General features: G+C 36.7%; 1 non-coding gene and 1 pseudogene across 1 annotated transcript; both read left to right on the top strand.

The window, feature by feature from the left end:
* The first annotated feature begins 408 nt into the window (after nt 1-408).
* Nucleotides 409-1,346, top strand: LOC131276290 (olfactory receptor 14C36-like; annotated as a pseudogene).
* Nucleotides 1,347-6,946: 5,600 nt separating this feature from the next.
* LOC111759532 (small nucleolar RNA U13) lies at nt 6,947-7,049 on the top strand. Its single transcript, XR_002793488.1, has one exon. It is a non-coding gene; the product is annotated as a small nucleolar RNA U13 (small nucleolar RNA).
* The last annotated feature ends 2,906 nt before the right edge of the window (nt 7,050-9,955 follow it).

The raw sequence follows: 9,955 nt of genomic DNA, 5'->3' as shown, positions 1-9,955 counted from the left end.
GATTCTACAAAGTCATCATTTTTTTCACAATTAGCATTCATGGAACATTACCAATGAGATAGGGATCACAGAAATTTCCTATAGTCTTTTTAATCTTCTAGGCAAAAATTTAACTTCCAGTAGATCCATTTTATAACTAGTAATAGAAATATATGCAAACATATGGAAAAGCTTGTAAATATTATATTTTACTCCTACCCCTATTCTGGAAACAAGTGTAAAAAGCAGGGAGAACAAAGGAAAATAAGGAAACATGTTATAACTTACTGACCAAAACAACTTAATAGACTATAATGGATTAATGTGAGGCAATAAATGTGCTTAGGCTAATTTCTTCAACATTTGAATCCTCCATGTGTTTTAGGGATTATTTGTCTGACTCTTCATGGCCAAGGGAACTTTCTTAAGATGCCCAACTCCACCACAGTGACTGAATTCCTGCTTACAAGGTTTTCTGATGTGTGGGAGCTCAGAGTCTTACATGCCATGCTGTTTGTACTGATGTATGTGGCAACCCTGATGGGGAATCTTCTCATTGTCACAGGCATCACCTTCAGTTGGAAACTTCACACTCCCATGTATTACTTCCTTAGAAATCTGTCTGTCTTAGACATGTGCTACATTTCTGTCACGGTCCCCAAAGCATGTGCCATCTTCCTGCTTGACAACACAGCAATCTCCATGACTGGATGTGCAGCTCAGATCTTCCTTGTGGTTGCATTTGCTACAGTAGAGCTGCTGTTCCTCACCGTCATGGCCCGTGACCGCTATGTGGCCATCTGCCAGCCCCTCCACTACCCTGTGGTCATGAACCCTCGGGTGTGTGTCCAGATGACTTGGCTTCTGTATTCAGTGGTCTGGCCTACTCAGGACTCCACACCGGCAACACATTCCAGTTGCCCTTCTGTCAGTCCAACGTGGTCCATCAGTTCTTCTGTGACATCCCCCCTCTACTGAAGCTCTCCTGCTCTGACACCTTAAACAATGAAATTTTAATTTTCATCTCTTCAGTGGTGATTGCTGGTGGCTGCTTTGCCTTCATCATCATGTCTTACTATCACATATTTTCTACTGTGCTTAAGTTCCCAACCAGGGGCAAGTGAGGGAAGGCTTTTTCTACCTGTGTCCCTCACATCCTCGTGGTGACCGTCTTTCTCAGCTCAGGTGCTGCTGTGTATTTGAAGCCAACCTCCAGCTCACCCACAATTCAGGATATGCTCTCTTCTGTGTTCTATTCTATAGTCCCTCCTTTCTTGAATCCTATAATCTATAGTCTTAGAAACAAGCAGGTAAAGGAGGCTGCAAAGAGAGTTATGCAGAGAAAGCTTTATTCAGGGAAAAGATAGCATAATTGTTTGAAACTGAATTTTTCAATCATGAAAGAAAAACAATTCTCAGACTAGTGTTACAAAGAATTCCTGTTTACCTGTGATTCATTAGTACTTAAAACTGTATCTTGGTCTTGTACTGATTTTTTGATGTTGTTGTTCGAGCCAAATTAACAGCATGTAGGAGAAAAGCAAAATTTCACAGTGACCTAATACTTTGTAAACCTTGAAACTGTAATAGGGAGTGCAGGAGAGAGACAGGCAGAGCCAACATTAAACACAAGAGGAAGTCAGGTGTTTGCTTTTCTAAATAATATTTACATATTTTTTTAATAGAGAGGTTGTAAGCTTACAAAACAATCATGCACAATGTGAAGATCATCTGGATTCTGCAGGCAATAAGCCCTGCAGTGGTGACAATGCTTCATATCTCAGGTACAGGTGACAATAGGAGGCAGGTGTGGAAACACTGAAGTGGAGGGGAATATTCCTAATGACAATAGCTGGCTTGATTTTTTTTCTGTTTGTTTGTTTCTCTATCCAAGTGCCCAGTGATAAAATAGGAAAGTTGGTCAGAGGAAATTATGCCAGAAAGTCAGCAGCTCCCTTCTTTGAGGACATGCCTTAAACCTTCCTGCTTTGTACATTTTTTTGCCATTGTATCAAGAATCAATCTATAATAAATTCTAAAAGTCTTTCTATATGTTCACCTCCCATGCTAAGAAAAGTAGGTCTTTCCCTCCCAGTCTTTATGCTTTCCTGTTTATCTTTGACTTTTTTCAAAACACTGTTTAAAAATAAATCTCCACTCTAACCTATTCAGGGCTTATACAACTGTTGACGGAAAATCACAAAGGGATCTAATAGCTAATCAGAAATCAAGTGAAGAAAACTGTCCTTCAAAAATGTGGGAGAGTTCAAAATCTTCACAAAGAAAAATTAGTAGAATATGTTACCAAAAGACCAGAAATACAAGAGATACTAAAGGGAGTGCTGCAGACTGAAAGGAAAAATAAGGGTGAGAGATTTGGAGAAGAGTGTAGAAATGAAGATTATTAGGAAGGGTAAGTGAAATGGTAAGAAGACAGGAAATAGAATGATACAGCAACAGAGAGCTGAAGGAGCAAATGTATGAAATAAATGATTCCTTAACAGTAATAACATTGAATGTTAATGGCATGAACTCCCCAATTAAAAGACATCGTCTGATAGAATAGATTAAAAAATATATAAGCCATCTCTATGTTGTCTACAAAAGACTCACCTCAGATGTAAAGACAGAACCAGGTTAAAAGTGAAAGGATGGGAAAACATATTCCATGCAGATAGTAACAAAAAAAGAGCTGGAGTAGTGATACTAATATTGGATGAAACAGATTTAAAATGTAGCAGAAATCTCCCAGTTTTTTAAAAGTAACTTATATTAAAGATAACCAAGATATCCAGGCATGCTTTGCTCTTAGCAGCAAAGGGTTGCACCAAGGACTTGAATGGATGATGTCATGACTTAAGATTAGATGATGTCCACTGACCTCCTCTTGTACTTTGTATAAACAAAGTACTGGACTTTACCTCAAATCTGTAAAAACTAATAGTTTAGATATATTTATAATAAAATGATTTAAACTTTATCAATAATAAGAAAAATTAAGGCTACTCATTTGAAAACAAAGATGAAGTCTCACCTTCCAATTTGATTTCTTGTTAGTTTCTTTCAAAGTAAGGTGTTAAAGTTGTGACTGATATTTTTCTCATAATGAACCCTCTCAGGACATTGTGTAGCCTGTTGTAAGTATAAAGGAGAGGAAGACGTTGTTAACTTGAAGAACTTTACTCTCAGTATAAACCACCATAGTTGAATGTTCTCTTCTTATTCCAAGTCAAAATAAAAATCAGCACAGATACTCAGTTTCCAGTATTTTAAAGTGTAATGTTACTTATGAAAAGTATTTTGAGTATGTATAGTGTATATACCTGAAGTTCAAGTTAATGGCTTCGATTTATGTTCTAAAGGAAAGTAATGAGTAACATAAAAATTTGTAATATCCTTAATTGTAACCATATGATACAAGTACTAGCATTCGTGTTAAGGGTCACTTTGTACTTTTCCCCTTAGGCTTTCTGTATTGTACTAACCAAATGCAAAAATCACTGAACTGCTCTTAACAACAACAACAACAAAAATAGGAAGGAAAGAAGAAAGGAAGGAAGGGAGGGAGGGAGAGAGGGAGGAAGGGAGGAAGGGAGGAAGGGAGGAAGGAAGGAAGGAAGGAAGGAAGGAAGGAAGGAAGGAAGGAAGGAAGGAAGGAAGGAAGGAAGGAAGGAAGGAAGGAAGGAAGGAAGGAAAAAAAAGAAAGTGGAAAACAGTTGCACAGTACGTTAATATTTTTTGCTATTACAAACCTTGCTCTATAAATAATCTTGCTTTTATGTAAGAATGCAGAGTCTCCAGGACACATAGCCAGGACTAAAATTACTGAGTCTAGAGTAGCATCAAAGTGGTAGTGCCTATTTACACTCCCACCAAAAGTTCATGGGAGTCCCTGTTCACAACCTCGACAATACTTACTACCATCCAATTTACTAATTTTTGGCTAATCTGATGGTTGCAAAATGGTGTTTCATTGTGGCTTTAGTTTGTATTTCTCTATTACTAACCAGGATGGGTACATTTTCACATATTTATGAGCTACTCTTATTTAGTATAATGTGAAATAACTTGTTCAAGTCTTTTACCCATTTTTCTGTGTTTTGGGGCATTTTTGCGTGTGTAATTTCCTTTTTAATTTTTAGGTGTACTTTATATATTCTGTATACTAATCCTTTGCCAGCTTTATGTATTGAAAATAATTTCTCCAAGTCGGGAGCTTGCATTTTCCTCCTTCCTTTTGGTATATTTCGATGATCAGAAATTCTTAGTTATATTACCAACCATTTCCTTTTTGAGGTTTGTTAAGGAATCATTCTCTACCCCCAAATTATAAATACATTCTCCCTTGTTAACTCTTAAAAAAAAAAGAAGCAATACCAGAGGAATCGTGGGAAGATAGCATCAGAATAACCAGCAGAGCTCAATACTCTCATAAAAACCATGGTAAAAGAGGCAAAATCCACCCAAGTGACCTGCTTTGGGGGCCAGCAGATTGGAACAGTGCTACACAATTCCATGAGGGTGAGGGACTGCAAGACCAAGAAGTCAAAACAACAAAGTGAGTTAGTAAGGCCCTGCCGTGACCAAGAAGGGGTCCCCCCTACCCCCAAGTTATTAAGCTGTGGTAAAACCCCTGGCCCACTGCAGCCAACTGAAAGGGGAATGGAAACCTTTCTCCCTGTTGACTGTTCCAAGGGAAAATGGAGGGGGGATTTGAAGTGCTTTTCTTCAGTCAATTTGGCCAGCAGAGCCTGATTTGAAACTCAGCTCTGGAGATTCAACTCAGGAACACAGGAAAGCAGACAGAAGCACCTCTGGGGAAGAATGCACTGACAAGCACCATCTGCTGGCTAGTCTAGAAATAGCACGGACAAACACTGTTCTGTTCTCTCTGTATCCTACCCCTAGGAGAAGTTCTGTGCCTAATCAGTGAGGCCCTGACCCGATTTTGATAACTTAAGCTGTGTAAATTTAAAGACTTAGAATAAGTTGAACTAAATATCAAAGAGAGCTGTGAAAAAAATTAGGCAAAAGAGAGAAATTGGCCATGAGAATAAATTCACCAAGATATTCAGAGGCTTAGACATCAGCAAAAAATTACCATAATGGAATGAAGCTGGAAATCAATGATGGATGGAAAAAGGGAATATTTATAAATATATGGAGATTAAACAACAAACTCTTAAATAATCAGTGGGACAAGAAGAAATTGCAAGAGATTTAAGCAAATAACTTGAGATAAATGCAAATGAGAACACAACATATCAACGGCAATGGTATACTGCAAAGACAGAGCTGAGAGTGAAATTTATAGTCCTCAATGCTTACATTAAAAATGAAGAAGATAAAATGGATAATCTAACTGCACACCTGGAGGAACTAGCAAAAGAATAGCAAACTAAGCCCAAACCAAGCCAAAAGAAAGAAATAGTAAATCTCAGAGCAGAAATAAATGAAATTGAGAACAAGGAAAAAAAACCAATAGAATCAACAAAAGCAAAAGTTGATTCTTTGAGAAGATCCACCAAATCGACAAATCCTTAGCTAGAGTGATGAAGAAAAAAAGACAGAAGGCACAAGTAAATAAAATCAGAAATGAAAGGGGGGACATTACCACTCATTCCACAGAAATAAGAGAGATCATAAAAGGATGCTATGAACAACTGAATGTCAAAAAACTAGAATATGTGGACAAGATGGACCAATTCCTAGAAACACACTCACCATCTACACTGACCCTAAAAGAAATAGGAGACTTCAACAAATCAATCACAAGTGAAGATATTGACACACTCTTCAAAAATCTAAAAATGAAATGCCTGGGGCCAGATGGCTTCACAGGTGAATCCTATCAATCATTCAAAGACGATCTAATTCCAATATTGCTCAAGCTCTTCCAAAAAATTAAACAGGAAACAACACTACCAAACTCATTCTATGAAGCCAACATCAACCAATAACAAAACCAGATAAAGATACTACAAAAAAAGAAAATTACAGACCAATAGCTCTAATGAATATGGATGCAAAAATTCTCAACATACTTGCAAACAGAATCCAAATGCACATTAAAAGAAATATACAGGAAGTGGACTTGGCCCATTGGATAGGGCGTCTGCCTACCACATGGAAGGTCCGCAGTTCAAACCCTGGGCCTCCTTGACCCATGTGGAGCTGGCCCATGCACAGTGCTGATGCACGCAAGGAGTGCCCTGCCACACAGGGGTGTCCCGCATGTAGGGGAGCCCCACACACAAGGAGTGCATCCCATAAAGAGAGCCGCCCAGTGCGAAAGAAAGTGCAGCCTGCCTAAGAATGGCACCGCACACACAGAGAGCTGACACAGCAAGATGATGCAACAAAAAGAAACACAGAATCCTGGTGCCACTTATAAGGATAGAAGTGGTCACAGAAGAACACACAGTGAATGGACACAGAGAGCAGACAACTGGGGGAGGGGGGAAAGAGGAAATAAATAAATAAAAATAAATAAATCTTTAAAAATAAATCACTAAAAAAAGAGAAATATACACCACAATCAAGTGGGTTTTATCCCAGTTATGCAAGGGTGTTTCAACACAAGAAAATCAATTAGTGTAATAAACCACATTGATAAATTGCAGAAGAAAATTCACATGATCCTTTCAATTGATGTAGAAAAGGCACTTGACAAAATACAGCTCCCTCTCTTGACTAAAAACAAAAAACATAAAAACACTCCAAAAGATAGGAATAGAAAGAAGTTTTCTAAATATGGTCAAGTGCATATACGAAAAACCTACAGCTAGCAGAGTACTCAATGGTGAAAGACTGAAAGTTTTCCTGCTGAGATCAGGAACAAGCAAGGATACCCACTGTCATGATTGTTATTCAATATTGTACTAGAAGTTCTAGTTAGAGTACTTAGGATAGATAAGAAATAAAAAATCAAATAAAATAAAAAAGAAATAAAAGATACCCAAAGAAGATCCTTTTGTGGTTCATGAGATGATGAATGGATCTTCACACATTTGTGTGAGATGTGCCTCTCTCAAATCTTGTTATGATGTTGGCACATTATGTGCGTGACCTGGAAAAAAAAAGCATACAAATAAGAAAGGAAGTATTAAACTTTCACTCTTTACTGATGATATGATCCTATATCTAAAATCTCCTGAAAAATCCACAACAAAGCTTCTAGAAAAAATAGACAATTTCAGGAAAGTAGAAGAATACCAGATTAACACACACAAATCAATAGCATTTTTATACAATACTGATGTGCAATCTGAGGTGGAAATTAAAAAATCCATTTATATTATAATAGCAAGTAAAACAATCAAATATGTAGGAATAAACTTAAGAACATAAAGGACCTACATTCAGAAAACTACAAAACATTTCTAAAAGAAACTGCAGAAGACTTAAATAAATGGAAGGACAGTCCTCTTACATGGAGTGGAAGACTAAATATCATTAAGATGCCAATTCTACCCAAACTGATTTACAGATTCAATGAAATCCCAATAAAAATTCCAACAGCCTTTTTTACAGAAGTAGAAAAAACAATTACCAAATTTATTTGGAAGGGTAAGGAACTCTATATTCATGTGACCCGGCAATGTCATTATTAGGTATACACCGAGAACTGAGAGCAGAAACATGAGCAGGCATCTGCACATGTTCATAGCAGCATTATTCACAATGGGCAAAAGATGGGAAAAACCCAGATGTTCCTCAATTGATGACGGATAAACGGATTGTGGTTTATATACATGATGGAACATTATGCAGTGGTAAAAAGAAAAGAAGTCATGAAACATATGACAACGTGGGTGAACCTGGAGGACATTATGTTGAGTGAAGCAAGCCAGACGCAAGAGGACAAATACTGTATGATATTGTCTATAGTGAAATAAATATATTGTGTAAAGTCATGGAGTTAATAACTAGAATATAGGTCACTAGAAAATAGAATGAAGATAGAATGGAAAGCTGAGACTTAATTTGTGTGCAGATTTGATAAAAATGTCTGTAAATCTTTGGAAATGAATAGAAATGGTTAAAGCATATCAAGGTGTTTGTAACTAGTAATGCTATTGTATGGGTATGACAGTGGTTGAAAGGCAAAATAAGGTCATGTATATTACTAGGAGGGAAGAGAAGATGGCAAAATAGTAAAAGAAAATGGATGAAGCCAGATATATGTACAGTGATTCTGAGGTTCCATTACATTTTCCAGGGGCAGTATTGTATAACCTTAGGAAGAAGCTATACTGACAACAGCGGAATTTTTCAGAAAGGAAATGAATGAAGCCAAAGTAGTGAATAAAATTTAAAAGGAAATAAAGGACTTTCATTTCTACTCAGGATGTAGAAATCTTCTATGACCATTTCCTCAATCTAACCAACTTTTAAAAGCTGTAAATCTACAATAGGATAATTTTTCTTGAGCCTACCAGAAAGATGAGGTTGTAAAAAATCTAAGAAATCATATTCCACAGATGGACAAGCCACTCTAAAAGGAGATGGAACAAATGCAGTTTCACCTTAGACAGAGCATAGGAGAAAATGTGGTCACTGTACAAGATTGGAAAAATACAGATGTTTTATAGAATTGTTAAAGCCAAATTTGAGCTATAGTGCTGACTGTGAAAAACAATGAGCCCTAGATTTAAGGGCTTTGCATTCACCCTCAATATCGTCCCTGCAGGTCTTAGATCAAGTGCTCATGAAGAAGAGGAGGGGCAGGTTGGGAGACCTTCAGACAAGGTCACTGTGCAACCCATGAAATACCCACTATCCTCCTCCTTTCTTATGAAATGAGTAACTGCTATTGCTTTACAAGTATAGCTTTATTTAGACTTTGGTCTGATGAAAGGTATACAAATCTGCAATACACAATCATAGAATTGCTCCTGCGTACTGATAGCACGATTCCAACTCTTCTTGGAGTGGCTTGTCCCTCCATGCAATATGAGTTCTCAGATTATTACAAACTCGTCTTTCTTGTAAGCTCAAATGAATACCAAGTTTTGCTTCCTTTTTTCTTCTCCCTAGTTACCCAACCAAAGCTGAAATCCTGTACTACGATCTTTCTAAAACCCTCTTAATTAGAAACTGCGTGCTTTCACATGGCATGTGCTCTTCCTTGCTGCAATAAGTAATAATATAAAATTGTCCACCACAGGTGTTCCTGGGTCTTTGGCTAAAGAGCACTGACAATTACGAGGTTAAAAGATCTAGCTGAGAGGATAAATAACATTAATTGATACAAGAGAATTTGCTCCATAAGGATGTAATCTATAAGGTACTGTCCAATGAATTACTAGAGAATAACTGTTAAAAAGTACACACACAACATAAGACAAAAATATTGTATCAACAAGACTGAGTATATTCACTAAAGATGAGGATGTAATCGTGAACTTACTGATAAGCCAATAGGAAAAAAACAAAGAAAAATGTTAAAGAAAAAATAAAACATGGGGGAAAACTATCTGAGAACTATGGTAAAATATCAAACTGTTTCATATACATATAGTTAGTGTACTATGTAAGAATAGAAAGGGAGTGCATCTGAAGAAATGTTTAAGAAGATAATGACCATAAATTTTCTGGATATAAGGAAAGACATCAAACCTTATGACTATGAATGTTAAAAATGCCTAGGAAGGTGGAAAAAAAGAAAAAAACAAACAGCAAGTCAACCAACAAATGAAACACATATAGACTTTTTGATCTCACAATGAAAAATAAAGAAAAATAGAAAATGATGGAAGTCAGATGATAGTGCATACCACATTCTGAAAACAAACACCCATGAGAATTATAACAGACACCATCAATACTGATTCAAGCCAGAACAAAATGGTTTCAAGTACTGAAAGGTAATAACTGTCATTATAAGATTCAATATCAATATCTTTTAAACATAAAAACAAAATTAAAATTTTCCACTAAAATTAACACACACATACAGAAAAATATATACCCA

The sequence above is a fragment of the Dasypus novemcinctus genome, chromosome 27, assembly GCF_030445035.2.
Source record: "Dasypus novemcinctus isolate mDasNov1 chromosome 27, mDasNov1.1.hap2, whole genome shotgun sequence".
Taxonomy (NCBI): domain Eukaryota; kingdom Metazoa; phylum Chordata; class Mammalia; order Cingulata; family Dasypodidae; genus Dasypus; species Dasypus novemcinctus.
This window is presented reverse-complemented; position numbering and strand designations above follow the sequence as displayed.